General features: G+C 40.0%; 1 long non-coding RNA gene across 1 annotated transcript; it reads right to left on the bottom strand.

The window, feature by feature from the left end:
* Positions 1-3,966: 3,966 nt before the first annotated feature.
* LOC143441493 (uncharacterized) lies at positions 3,967-12,165 on the bottom strand. The gene is made up of 2 exons (XR_013108970.1): positions 11,521-12,165; positions 3,967-10,138 (listed from the first exon to the last, which is right to left on the bottom strand). It is a non-coding gene; the product is annotated as an uncharacterized LOC143441493 (long non-coding RNA).
* Positions 12,166-12,769: the final 604 nt, after the last annotated feature.

Here is a 12,769-nt window from a genome sequence, read left to right as displayed (position 1 = left end):
CAGCAGAGCTCTTTGCTAAGCCAGGAGGAGCCAGCTAGGTAGTGAGGAAGAGAGTGGATCTCTAGCCCAGTGTTACAGCTCTCGCTGAGCCAGGGAGGTGCCCGCCAGCTAGCTGGCAAAGAGGATACACCACAGAAGCTCTCAGACAACAGGGTGATTCTTGAGCATACTTTACTTCTGAATTAGGCTCAATATATACATTTTGGGGTGGGTTAAGCTTTTGGCAGCAGGTAACTCTTATTGGCTTGGTCTAAGAGCTTGGGGATGCTCATCTGCATGTGGGGAGAGCCTGACGCATTATTCCTATGTGACTGATGGCCATAGACCTCTCTCTATGAGAGGAGCTGTGGAGGGCTGAAGCTGAGAGAGCCAGGAGCCCAGGAACAAAGCTAAACGCCTTCCATCCCAGGGGGTCTCCAGGGTTCATAGCTCATTCAACCAGGCACCCGGCTGTCTCTCATAGGTCAGCGCCCCACAGAACAAAGCTAAACAAAGAATTCTCAACTGAGGAAATTCGAATGGCTAAGAAACACCTAAAGAAGTGTTTAATGTCCTTAGTCATCATGGAAATGCATATCAAAACAACCCTGAGATTCCATATCACACCAGTCAGAATAGCTAAGATCAATAACTCGGGTGATAGCAGAATCTGGCAAGGATGTGGAGAAAGAGGAACACTCCTACATTGTTGGTGGGATTGCAAAGTGGCACAACAAAACAGTCTGGCAGTTCCTCGGAAAATTTAACATAGTATTACCTGAGGACCCAGTTATACCAATCCTGGGCGTATACCCAAAAGATGCTCCAACATACAACAGGAACACATGCTCCACTATATTCATAGCAGCCTTATTTATAATAGCCAGAAGCTGGAAAGAAACCAGATGTCCTTCAACAGAGGAATGGATACAGAAAATGAGGTACATTTACACAATGAAGTATTATTCAACTATTGAAAAAGAATGAGTTCATGAAATTCTTAGGCAAATATCATCCTGGGTGAGGTAACCGAATCACAAAAGAACACCCATGGTATGCGCTCACTGATAAGTGAATGTTAGCTAAAAAGCTCACAATACCTAAGATACAACACACAGACAACATAAAGCTCAAAAAAAAAAAAAAGAAGAAGAAAGACCAAGGTGTGGGTACTTTGGTGCTTCATAGAAAGAGTAAGAAAATACTCAACCAGAGCTCCCAGGGTGTAAACCTCCAGCCTGGGAACACAAATGCAGGGAATCATGCATCCACTTGTATAGGTATTTGAGGATGGGTTTGTCGGGCATCAATGGAAAAGGAGGGCCTTGGTCCCTGAAAGTCTGGATGCCCTAGTGTTGGGGAATTCGAGAGCAGGGAGGCAGGAACTAGTGGGTGTGTGGGGGCACACCCTCAGAGAAGTAGGAAGAGGGGGAATGGAATAAGGGGTTTGGGGAGGAATGAGAGAAGGGATAACATTTGAAAGGTAAATACATAAAATGTCCAATAAAGAAACAGATAATGGATCTGCCTTTGTAGTTGAGCAGTTGAGACTTTTTGTCAACAATTTATTACAGGGATTCCTTATAATCCTCAAAGACAAGGTGTTGTGGAAGGGGCCCATGTAACTTTAAAACAATATCTTCATATAATAAAAAGGGGGAGGTATATACCTGAACACCACAAATTTATTTAAATCACACTTATTTATTTTAAATTTTAAATAAATGGATACCAAGGAACTTTCTGCTAAGTGTCTATGGCACCCTTCAACTAGGAATACTTATGCCTAAGTGATAAAGAAGGATCCACTTACAGGCATCTGGCATGATCATGATCAAGTATCTAATATGGGGAAGAGGGCATGTTTTTTCTGCAGGATGCTATAGGAGCATGGTGGTGAAACATGATGTTGCTGAGACCAAGAATGATGCTGACAAGGGTGACTGGGAAGCTGTATTGGACATATGTTTCTGACCCTCCCTTGTTTGCCTGTATTCCAGAAGGGACAAGCTGCCTTGCCTCAAGTGTTTAGACCTTGAGGGACAAAAAAATCAAAAAAATAAATTATAATGACTCTTGTATTTTTCTTAAAAGTGACCAGTTATTTGGATTCAATCATTTACAGGTCTAGAAATCAATCCAATATTGGAAATAACAGTCTTCATTTGGAAGGCTGGATCTGGACATTTTCAGAGATATATTTGGAAGTTAGCTGCAGATCTCTATGATGTTATAATAGCAAAAGGTAAAGTTGAGACAGGATCTGGATTTCAAACAAAGGTTAGTGCATGTTTTAAGGCTCTTTTAACTGTCAAGCTAAAATTGGTTTGGTCTCTTCTACAGTATTTATTGTAAGTTGCACTGACTGTATACTTTCTAATTGTGTTAGTGTGTTGAAAGCTGGCATGTCTGTTATGGGGGTCTATCAACCAGCTTTTGTCTTACTGCCCTGAGTATTAGAAAATCTTGATTCTCTGAATAAAGCTTGAAAGTGCTGGAAGAAGTGAGTTAGGCTTTAAGCAGAAGCAGAGGGTAGCACACTTGATTAGTGCTGGTATAACACCTTTAATTTTGCTAATTGTTAGCACCACTGCTTCTGCAATACCTTGACGCAAAAAGTTAAGACAACTATTTTTGTTAACCATCTAGCAATAAAATGTTATTTACTGTATTGAGTATACAAAAGTTTTTATATAGGTGTCTGAAACAATGGATTGATGCACTATATCCTATCTTATTATCTGAAAGAGGTTCAGGGTTCAAGAGTTAGGAACCATCACAAGTGTTAAGAAAATATTATTGGAGTAGTGTTACTTCTAAAATTTGCAATATGATTGTCAATATAATTAGAAAAAGGTTTAAAGACACCTGTAGGGTGTTTGCCATAATTCTAATACAACTCTGGGTGTTTTAACTTTGCATAATGAGATTATGAATTTAAAGAAGGCTGGTCTGTTGAGCTTTGATGCTGCAGATAATGCCGATAAAATTATCCATGGCCTGAAGTCAGTATTTCTATTTTGCTCAAACCTCAAGAATGGCATACATAACCTGATAATCCTAGCCCTTCTTGTCCTGGGAATACTTTTATTAGTGCCCATCATGTTAAAAGTTGTCTCTAACTACATCAACAGGTTGGCAGCCAAAGTACATGACTTGAAAATGAAAATGGACCCTATTCAAAGTTATTAATTTAACAGGCTGGACAGCCAAGGATGGTAATTCTGCACAGAGACATACCAACCTAAGACAGAAGTGCATTGCTTTTGATAATATATAACCCATGATGGGTAAGGAAGGCTTTCTTGTCAGAACGACCTAAGACAGGCTTAGTATGTTTTATGCAATAAAAGGGGGAAGAAGTGGAGAGCTTTGGGGGGCTGCCTGGCAGGAATTTGACATTGGACAATGACAAAAAAATGGGCTGCTTGGAAAGAATCTGACATAGGCCAAGGACAAAGAAATGGACTGCAAGCAGGAATCTGACATTAGGCTGGAAAAAAGAAGTAATTTCAGGCAGAAATCTAAATCCAAGGCTAGAACAAAGAAGAAATTTAAAGCAGGAATCTAAATTTTGGGCTAGAACAAAGAAGTAATTATAGGCAGGAATCTAAACCTTAAGCTAGAACAAAGAAGTAGGCTTCAGGCATCAAAATGACTTTTTGGTAGGACAGGGAAGTAGGCTCAGATATTTTGGTCAGCCTGATAAGCCCTTAGAATTAGTGATCACAGGAGTGATCAGGGGACTCTGTTTATTGTCTTGTGTGTTCACTGATTATCTGTGTTTATTATTTTGTTTGTCCCTTGACTATTTGCATCTATTGTATTGCTAGTTTCTCAACCTATAACTGACCTTAATACTTGCATGTAATTTAAACAGTATAAAGGCAAAATGGAGGAGGAGGCATGGGATAGGCAATTAATGGGGGTAGGGAGAATGGGGAAAGGGGATAACATCTGAAATATAAATAAATAAAATATCAAATAAAAAAGAAAAGTTGTCTTTATTGGTGCTAAAAGGGAAAAATGAGACTTTGTCAATTAGCTGGAATAGATCCAGCTCAGTTTATGGTACCTTTTATTAATGCTGAAATTACCTCATTATGGACATAAGATCAACAATGACAAAAAACTTGCAGTGATTTGGGGGGGAGTAATTAACAACAAATATTCAAAAAGAAAGCAAATTCACTTGATAAAAAGAACTAATTGGCTTCTCCCTCATGCACTAAAAATAACTCCAATTGCTGGAACCCTGACATGTTACACTGATAAAAGTAAATCAGAACAGGTAGAGTATGAATCACATGATATAACTAAGATAGTTGAAAGTTCTTATAATTCAGTTCAAAAATCAGAATTATATACAATCATTATAGTGTTATTACATTTTCAAGTATCCAGTAATATAGTAAGTGACTCTAAATATATAGAAAGAGCTGTTTTGCATATAGAAACTGCTGATGTAGTTCAGGGTGATTCCAAACTCACTTCACTGACTATTCAACTGCAATGAGTGATCAGAAATAGAAAGCCATACATTGTATATAACACATATCAGGAGCCATATTGGTCCAATAAGCCTTCTAGCACACAGTAATGATGAAATTGATCAGCTATTGATAGGAAGCATGCTTGAAGCCTCAGAATTTCATATTTTAAAACACCATGATAATACCAAAGGTTTAAAGAAAGAATTCTCTATCACTTGGCAACAAGCCAAGGAAATTATAAGGAAATATCCTACTTGTTTTTTATATAATCAAACTCCATTGCCTGCAGGAAGTAACCCTAAAGGTACTCACAGAAATGAAGTTTAACAAATAAATGTGTTGCATCTTAAAAAGCTTGGTAAACTGAAATATTTCTCCATACTATAGACATATATTCAGAATTTCAATGATCAACAGTTTTGAGCTCTGAAAGAACTGATTCTGTTATTACTCATCTATTAGAAGTTATTACAATTATTGATATCCTTAGACAAATCAAGACTGACAATACTCCAGCATATTTCTCTAATGAATTTTTTAATTTACACATTATATTATAAAACATATCACAGGACTATCACACAATCCAAGAAGACAAACAATTGTTGAAAGAAATGCCTAATAAACAGGCAAAGGTATGAAGGACCTCCGAAGATAAATTACATAATGCTTTATTGACTTTAAATATCCTTAATGCTAATAAACAAAAATCAGTGGCTATGGAGAAACATTGGATTCTAGGGAAAAACACCTGCTGAGTTGTATCAGCTTGTTTATTTCAAAGATATGTTAGCCTCAAAATGGAGAGCAGAAAATGTGTTACACTGGGGAAGAAGCTTTGCATACGTTCATACAGGAAAAGGAAAATTATAGGTTCTTTTGAACCTGATAAAAATCAGAGTTGATAGTGGCAGAGAGAGAGAGAGAGAGAGAGAGAGAGAGAGAGAGAGAGAGAGAGAGAGAGATCAAAGATCTTGGCTGAAGACAGAAAAAAAGAAATCAGGACTATCCAATAGGACAGATAACATGATTTGCTGATCCATCTACATAGGAATAGCCCTGAAACTGACTGAGATATAAAAATGTCTCTACCTGAGTTTCAGCTATACATAACCAGTGGATGTTGTTGGCTAGAAAGTCCTTGACATTCATCATGGCATTCTTACATATGACATTGTATGGAGACTTATATTGCAATTTGATTATATGGTCAAACTAACTTCTAAAGAAAGATACTTGTCTTTCATCTACTCAAAGGAAGATCATCCTTAACTGATCTGTACACACTACACATTCTATACAAATATATATATATCAACCATATATTCCTTGTAAGGTTTGTACATTGCAGAATGAAAGTCCAAGAAAGTAGCCCTGGCAAGATCCACCCTCAAGGATGCTTGTCCCGCGCGCCTCCCGTGTCCCCTTTCGCCCGCGAATAAGGACACGTGAGGCAATATTAGGGTGATTACTACAACAGACTTTACTTGTACAAGCAGAAGCGGAAAGACGGAAAAGACAGGAAGAGGCTCTGCTTAAATACACCCTAGAGTGACGTATTCACTTCTGATTGGGTGTTCACTCATTACCCATAATACGCCCTGGGATGTGCAGTGACTTTTGGCCCGCTTTTGCCTTTTTGCACCTGCGCAGTTAGTTGTTTACTAATAGAGAGGACACGATGTCTGCGCCATCTTGGAATGGCGAATGTTGACATGCTCACTGCGGCTCCTAACATCTCCCCCTTTTTAAATTATTAATATGGACCAGCCTTTTGCCTATTAAACACAGCACCAACTCAGATTCGAACTTAAGCCCGATCAAGCAAACTCCAACCTGGGGGAATAAGCAATTAAGAGCTTACAGCCCGAAGATTCTCCCTTACCCTACCAGGTGTAATGGAAACAAGTCCTCCTGGTGCAAGGGCTAAGGGGATGTAAAGAGGAATTGACACTCGTCCCTGTGCAATGGAGTATAGCTCCCAGGAGTGCAAGGGCTGTCAACCTACTATCCAGGTACCACAGCTATTTAGGCAAGGGCTGGCTGGACTTAGACCTCTCATCAACCCAGTGCAATGGGCTGAACCCTTGGGGTGCATCGACTGAGGGTCTCAGTCATCGGCTACTTTCTTAGTCTAGATAGTCAAATTTCAGGGGGAGATCCTTGTTCCAAGGCTGCGAGTGCTTGGGCAATAGCGGCCTTGTCACGTTTTTGTTGGGCTTTGAGCTTACAGACCAACCATCATGAACACGAATCCACAACATAAGGCTGCACCAAACAGGCCTATCCCCACCCTTTAAGAAAGAAAGAAAAAGGCAGAAGAAATTCAAGAAGTACAATCGCCAAGGGAAACAGGGTCCATTCGTGCTCCATCAAGGCTCAAGATCCGGATCTGCAATTGCTGCTGCACCTGGTCCAACTTCCCAGTTCACTTCCCTTTTAAATAAGCAGAAAGATTATGGCTTTGAACAAATGTATCATTCACAAATCTCAGAGGTGTAATACCTAGATGTGGGGTTGCTGACACACAGCTCATTTGAACCACATCCGTGAGCTGCTCCACATGGGCTTGGAGCAAATCAACTCTCTGATTGACCAACAGGATATCTGATATGCATCCACTTTCTGTAAAATGGTCAAAGCCTCAGAAGTCTTTTCTGAGATTTGACTAACAACAGTAGCTGCTGTAACTTGATTAACCATGGCTAGGTCTAGTGATCCATTCCAACATTGTGCTAAAAGGCATGTAACATTCTTACAATCCAAGATATCAGAATTATTTTGAAAGTTGGATAAGATAAAGAAAAATGGAGGGTCCACACACACCGACACCGGTTGTGTAGATGTATTCCTAAACACCTTACTAATTTTAATGTTATTCAAATGGCTAGAGATATTAGATCTTGTAGCTAAAACATTTTGTACTTCATGAAATATATCATTTAATAAGACAAAGGCAGATACACCCTTTTTAACATTCTAAACAGTGGCTACAACACATAATTTAATTGTGTTGAAGCAGGGTAAACTCAAGAAAATATACATATGATTTAATTACATATACTGTCTTCTCAATAGATGAGGCATCTGTAAATATAGTAAATATAGCAAATATCTTTTCTATGGTCTGCATGCATAGTAAATTTTAGGACTTGCATCCCTTTGAAAATATCAAACAGAGGTTTAAATCCTCCTATGGTAAGCTTAAGATGAGGTTTTAGCCAAATAATATCTCTTAACAACTTTTAAAAATCACTAAGAGCAAATCAAGATTAAAAGTAAACCATTTTCTTTTTGTATGTACACTCACAAGCCAGAAGATGGCGTTAGATCCCCACCACAAATGGTTGTAAGCCACCATGTGGTTGCTGGGCGTTCAGCTTTTATATTTTAAAAGTCTAGCCTTTAAAGGCTGAGCCATCTCTCTAGCCCCATCTGATTAGGATATCACTGAGGTCTCAAATATTGAAAGACACTGTCTTTGAATCCTTTTTTTTGGAGTAACAAGTACTCTAAAAATTTTTAAAGCTCGTTATATTGGAGCAATGGCTTGCAGAAAAAACCTTTTTAGAGAAATCCACTAATAAAGTATCACACAATGAATTATACACACCAAAAGATTTAACCTCTTAATTTTTTGTATTAAAGCAGCAACAATATTTGTATATATAAAATGTAAAACAATTAACCATTTTCTGAAGCAAATATTTTTTAACAAATATCACTTCATGGGCTCTTAAAAATTATGAATAAATTTACTGCCTGTAAACCTTTCACCTTTACCAGAAATGTAAAGGGAAGGTATAAAACATCTTTTATATAAGCATTTACTGAAATGGCAGCTGGAATAGGCAAGTTAGGCTGTATAAATCTTAAATTTGAACTTTATTTTGGATTAATTTAATAACCAATCTTTTTTCTCCAATGAATATATTGGATAAAAGCCAACCTTATTCTCTAATAATTGTTACATATATTAAAGGAATCCAAAGTATCTCATTTTTAACAACTTTAAATATAAAGGAATTAAAACAATTTGAACCATATTTTATCAGCAGGTACAGTTATACTCATGGAGAGAAGTAGACATAATTTTAATGCCTCCAGCATAATCATAACTTTTAGCCCACAGACTGTTGTAAAGTCTTTGGGTCTTAGATTTATCCTTCTTCTCACAAGAAACAATGAAGACAAGAGACAAATTCTGGTAAGCACATTTCTAGGGCCTGGTCTAAAGACCCAGAACCAAAGGAATGTTTAGCACCTGGGCTTCTGTAACTCAGTCTGCATTGTCTTAATTCAAATGTAAATGCGCTTAACCTCCCTCTGCCTGCTCTCTGACGCTTGGCTAGGCCGAATTGTGCATTTTGGCTTTAACTTTGAACCTTAAATTTAAACTGTAAACCTTAAAAGACACGTGTTGTATCTTTTCTCTATCTAAAATCAACACCAAGTAGATTACCTTTATGCTGTAAAGTTTTGCTGTCACAAAACAAAGTGTAAAATTTAATGGAAAACTTGTAGCATTTATGACCCAGGCTGTTGGTGGATGCGCCTGAGGCCGGGGCAACCAAGTAACACTCAATAGCTGTAAACAATGGCAGCGCTGCAACATTTGAATGTACTGGCAAGGGAACAGGCCAAGATCTAACTATGTCCCATAGTGGTATACTTATCACCAAATCGAACGTCAGTATCAGAAGAATCAGGGTCGTCATCTTGCAATCTGGCTTCCTTCTTCACGATCTAAACCAGCTGCGTAGAGACCCAAATTGAATTGTTTTCACCTGTGGAATAAGCACAAACATCTCCCTTCCCCGGGCCACAACAGGCCCTCAGCCAATCTTGTAGCCTCCTGTTCCTATGAGGGACAATGGCTGCACGGCATTCAGCTGTGGTATTTTCAAAGATCATCTGTTTTATCACTGGCATTGCTTGCTCTGAGCTCGCAGGGCACTCCCCGTATGCCCACTGCTGGAAGGCCACTTCCCAGAGCAAACTGTCTCCCTCCTCTGCCTGTCTTTCGCGCCACGCTCTCTTGCTCTCGCTCTGCCGGGCTGCAAGCCGCCACAGGTAGCAGAGCGCAGATGGTTCCCCAAAGATTCTGTCATAAAGGAGGGTCCTTTTGTCCTCCACTCTCTCTTCACCCGCCGGTGAAGGGTCCTTAAGCTTAATGAGCTCTGCAGTAGCCCTTGTTCCTTTTGAGTACTCTGTCTCCCTAGGCTCTCTGGCTTGATCCCCAGGCCCTTGGGCCTGATGCCGGCTAACACGCTCTGGTTCTGATAGCCTGGAACGGACCTCTCTTGCAACCTCTTGACTTGCCCTAATAGCTGTGCTGTTGGCTGAATCCTCACAACATAAATAAGCTAACAGCGAAAACACAAGCAAGAGGCCAACTACTGTAGCGAGGCAATGGGTGAATATCCACCCGCAACGAAGGCTTCTACCCTAGACATACCTTCCAGAGGTGTACCTCGATCCTGTAGTCTTTTAACCCGTCCCGAGTTTCAGGGGGCCTTCCACAGCGCCTTGAAATTCCCGGGTTTTTGGCGCCAGATGTTCCGCACGCCTCCCGTGTCCCCTTTAGCCCATGAATAAGGACGCGTGAGGCAATATTCGGGTATTACCACAGCGAGGCTTTATTCGTATAAACAGAGGCGGAAAGACTGAAAAGACAGGAAGAGGCTCTGCTTAAATACACTCTAGAGTGACGTATTCACTTCTGATTGGCTGTTCACTCATTACCCATAATACGCCCCGGGATGGGCAGTGACTTTTGGCACGCTTTTGCCTTTTTGCACCTGTGCAGTTAGTTGTTTACTAATAGAGAGGACACGATGTCTGTGCCATCTTGGAATGGCGAATGCTGACACGCTCACTGCGGCTCCTAACAGATGCTGGGATGCCTGATCCAGACTCAAATGGCTGTTACCTCAGACTTGTTTTCAGAAAATGTCCTGGAAAGGCTGCTAATCACTGATGACCTTTGATCATCCATTCTTTCAGATCAGTCAGGACTTCAGTTAGGCCCTAAATGAACACTGGACAACAATATTACTACTAGCTTTTTTTTAATTTCTAGTCCAGTCATTACCCACCTCCTGGATCACCCTCCCAGAGTTCCTCATTCCATTCTTCCTCCCTGCATCTCAAAGAGGATATCCTCCAGCACTATGCCTTCCCACTCCCTGGGCTTTAAGTCTCTTGAGTCTTCTCCCACTGAGGCCAGAGCAGGCAGTCCTCTGCTGTATATGTGTCAGGGCCTTGGACAAGCTCCTGTATGCTGCCTTGCTTTGGGCTCAGTGTCTGAGAGATCTCAGGAATCTGGGGAGGGGGATATTGATTGGTTAATATTGTTGTTCTTCTTATGAGGTTGCAAACCCCTTCAGCTCCTTTAGTCCTTCTCCTAATCATCCATTGGGATCCTCATGCTCAGCTCGATGGTTGGCTGCAAACATCTCCATCTGAGGTAGTCAGGCTCTGCCAGAGCTTCTCAGAAACAGCTATAACAGGTTCTTGTCAGCAAGCCCTACTATTACATTAGTAATAGTGTCTGGGTTTTGTATCTGCAGATGGAATGGATCCCTAGGTGGGGCAGTCTCTGGATGGCTTTTCCTCCAGTCTTTCTCCACTCCTTGTCCACACATTTGCCATAGACAGGAGCAATTCTGGGTAAATATGTTTGAGATGGGTGGGTGGCCCCATCACTAGACTCAACCAGGGGCCATGTCTAACCTCTGGATATGCTCTCTGCAGGTTGTCTCTCCCCTTTCTTGAGCATTTAAGATAATGTCATCCTTTTTGGGTTCTGGGAACCTCTTGCTTTTCTGGCAACTGGAACTCTCTAGTGGCTACCTCAATTCCCCATCCCCTACTGCTACACACCTCCATGCAACTCTTGACCCTCTGTACTTCTCCCTCTTTAACACCCACATCTGACCCCAGCTTCTTCCCTCCCCCTTGTCTCTCTCTCCCAGGTTGCTCCCTCTCTCCCTCTACATACTTTGATTATTTTGTTCCCCCTTAAGTAGTACTGATGCATCCACACCTTGGTCTTCCTTCTTCTTGAGCTTCATATGGTCTGTGAGTTGAATCATGGGTATTCTGAGCTTTTCTATGATATCCACTTCTCATTGAGTAAACACAATGTGTGTTCTTTATTACAAAACGTCAAGTCTCTAAAGAAAGAAATTGAAGAAGATATCAGAAGATGGAAAGATCTCCCATGCTCGTGGATTGGCAGTATTTAGTAAAAATGGCCATCTTGCCAAAAGCAATCTATAGATTCAATGCAATCCCCATCAAAATTCCAAATCAATTCTTCATAGAGATAGAAAGAGCAATTTGCAAATTCATTTGGAATAACAAAAAACACAGGATATTGAAAACTATTCTCAAAAATGAAAGAACTTCTGGGGGAATCACCGTCTCTGACCTCAAACTGTACTACAGAGCAATAGTGATTAAAAATTACATCACGTAGAGAGACAGGCAGGAAGATCAATGGAATAGAATTGAAGATCCAGAAATGAACCTACACACCTATGATCACTTGATCTTTGACAAAGGAGCTAAAACCATCCAGTGGAAAAAAAACCAGCATTTTCAACAAATGGTGCTGGTTCAACTGGAGTTCAGCATGTAGAAGAATGCAAATTAATCCATTCTTTTTTTTATTAATTAAAAAATATTTTTATTAACTTATTTTTTTATTTTTAAAGATTTGTTTATTATTTAGCTTTTTGGGTTTTTTTCCTTTTTTTATTTTATATTTTATTTACATTTAAGATGCCATCCCCTTTCCACATTTCCCCTCCCTAGAACAACCCTGACCCATGCCCCCCCTTTCCTTTTTGCTTTTATACGATTTTTTTTTAATGTTAATCAAAGGATTTATTAGTTTGGTAATGCTCAATCAGAAGCGTAACCCAATACCCAACCTAGATATAAAAACTATCTTTGACTGGTGGAGACATGTGAACATCTGCCTCCATGCCCCCTCTCTCTTTCTCTCTCTCATCACCTAGCTTCTCCTCTTCTTCATCTTCTCTCCTTGTTCTATCTCTTCCTCTCAGTACTCCTTCCCACTTAGCTCCTCCTACATATCACTCTTCCTGTTAAAGTAAAACTTTTCTCTCAAAATACAATTAGAGCATACTTATTCCTAATTGTACAAGTGAGGTACAAGATAGTCCTAATACCCAGTCCATCATTCTGTTGACTAACCAGAACCTCTGTCATCTCTTCTAACTAAAACACTTACTTCTGATCCTGGCTTTTTGGCTTTAGAATGAATG

This window comes from Arvicanthis niloticus, chromosome 1 (genome assembly GCF_011762505.2).
Source record: "Arvicanthis niloticus isolate mArvNil1 chromosome 1, mArvNil1.pat.X, whole genome shotgun sequence".
Lineage (NCBI taxonomy): Eukaryota > Metazoa > Chordata > Mammalia > Rodentia > Muridae > Arvicanthis > Arvicanthis niloticus.
The sequence above is the reverse complement of the archived record's forward strand: the minus strand, read 5'-3'. Positions and strand labels throughout refer to the sequence as shown.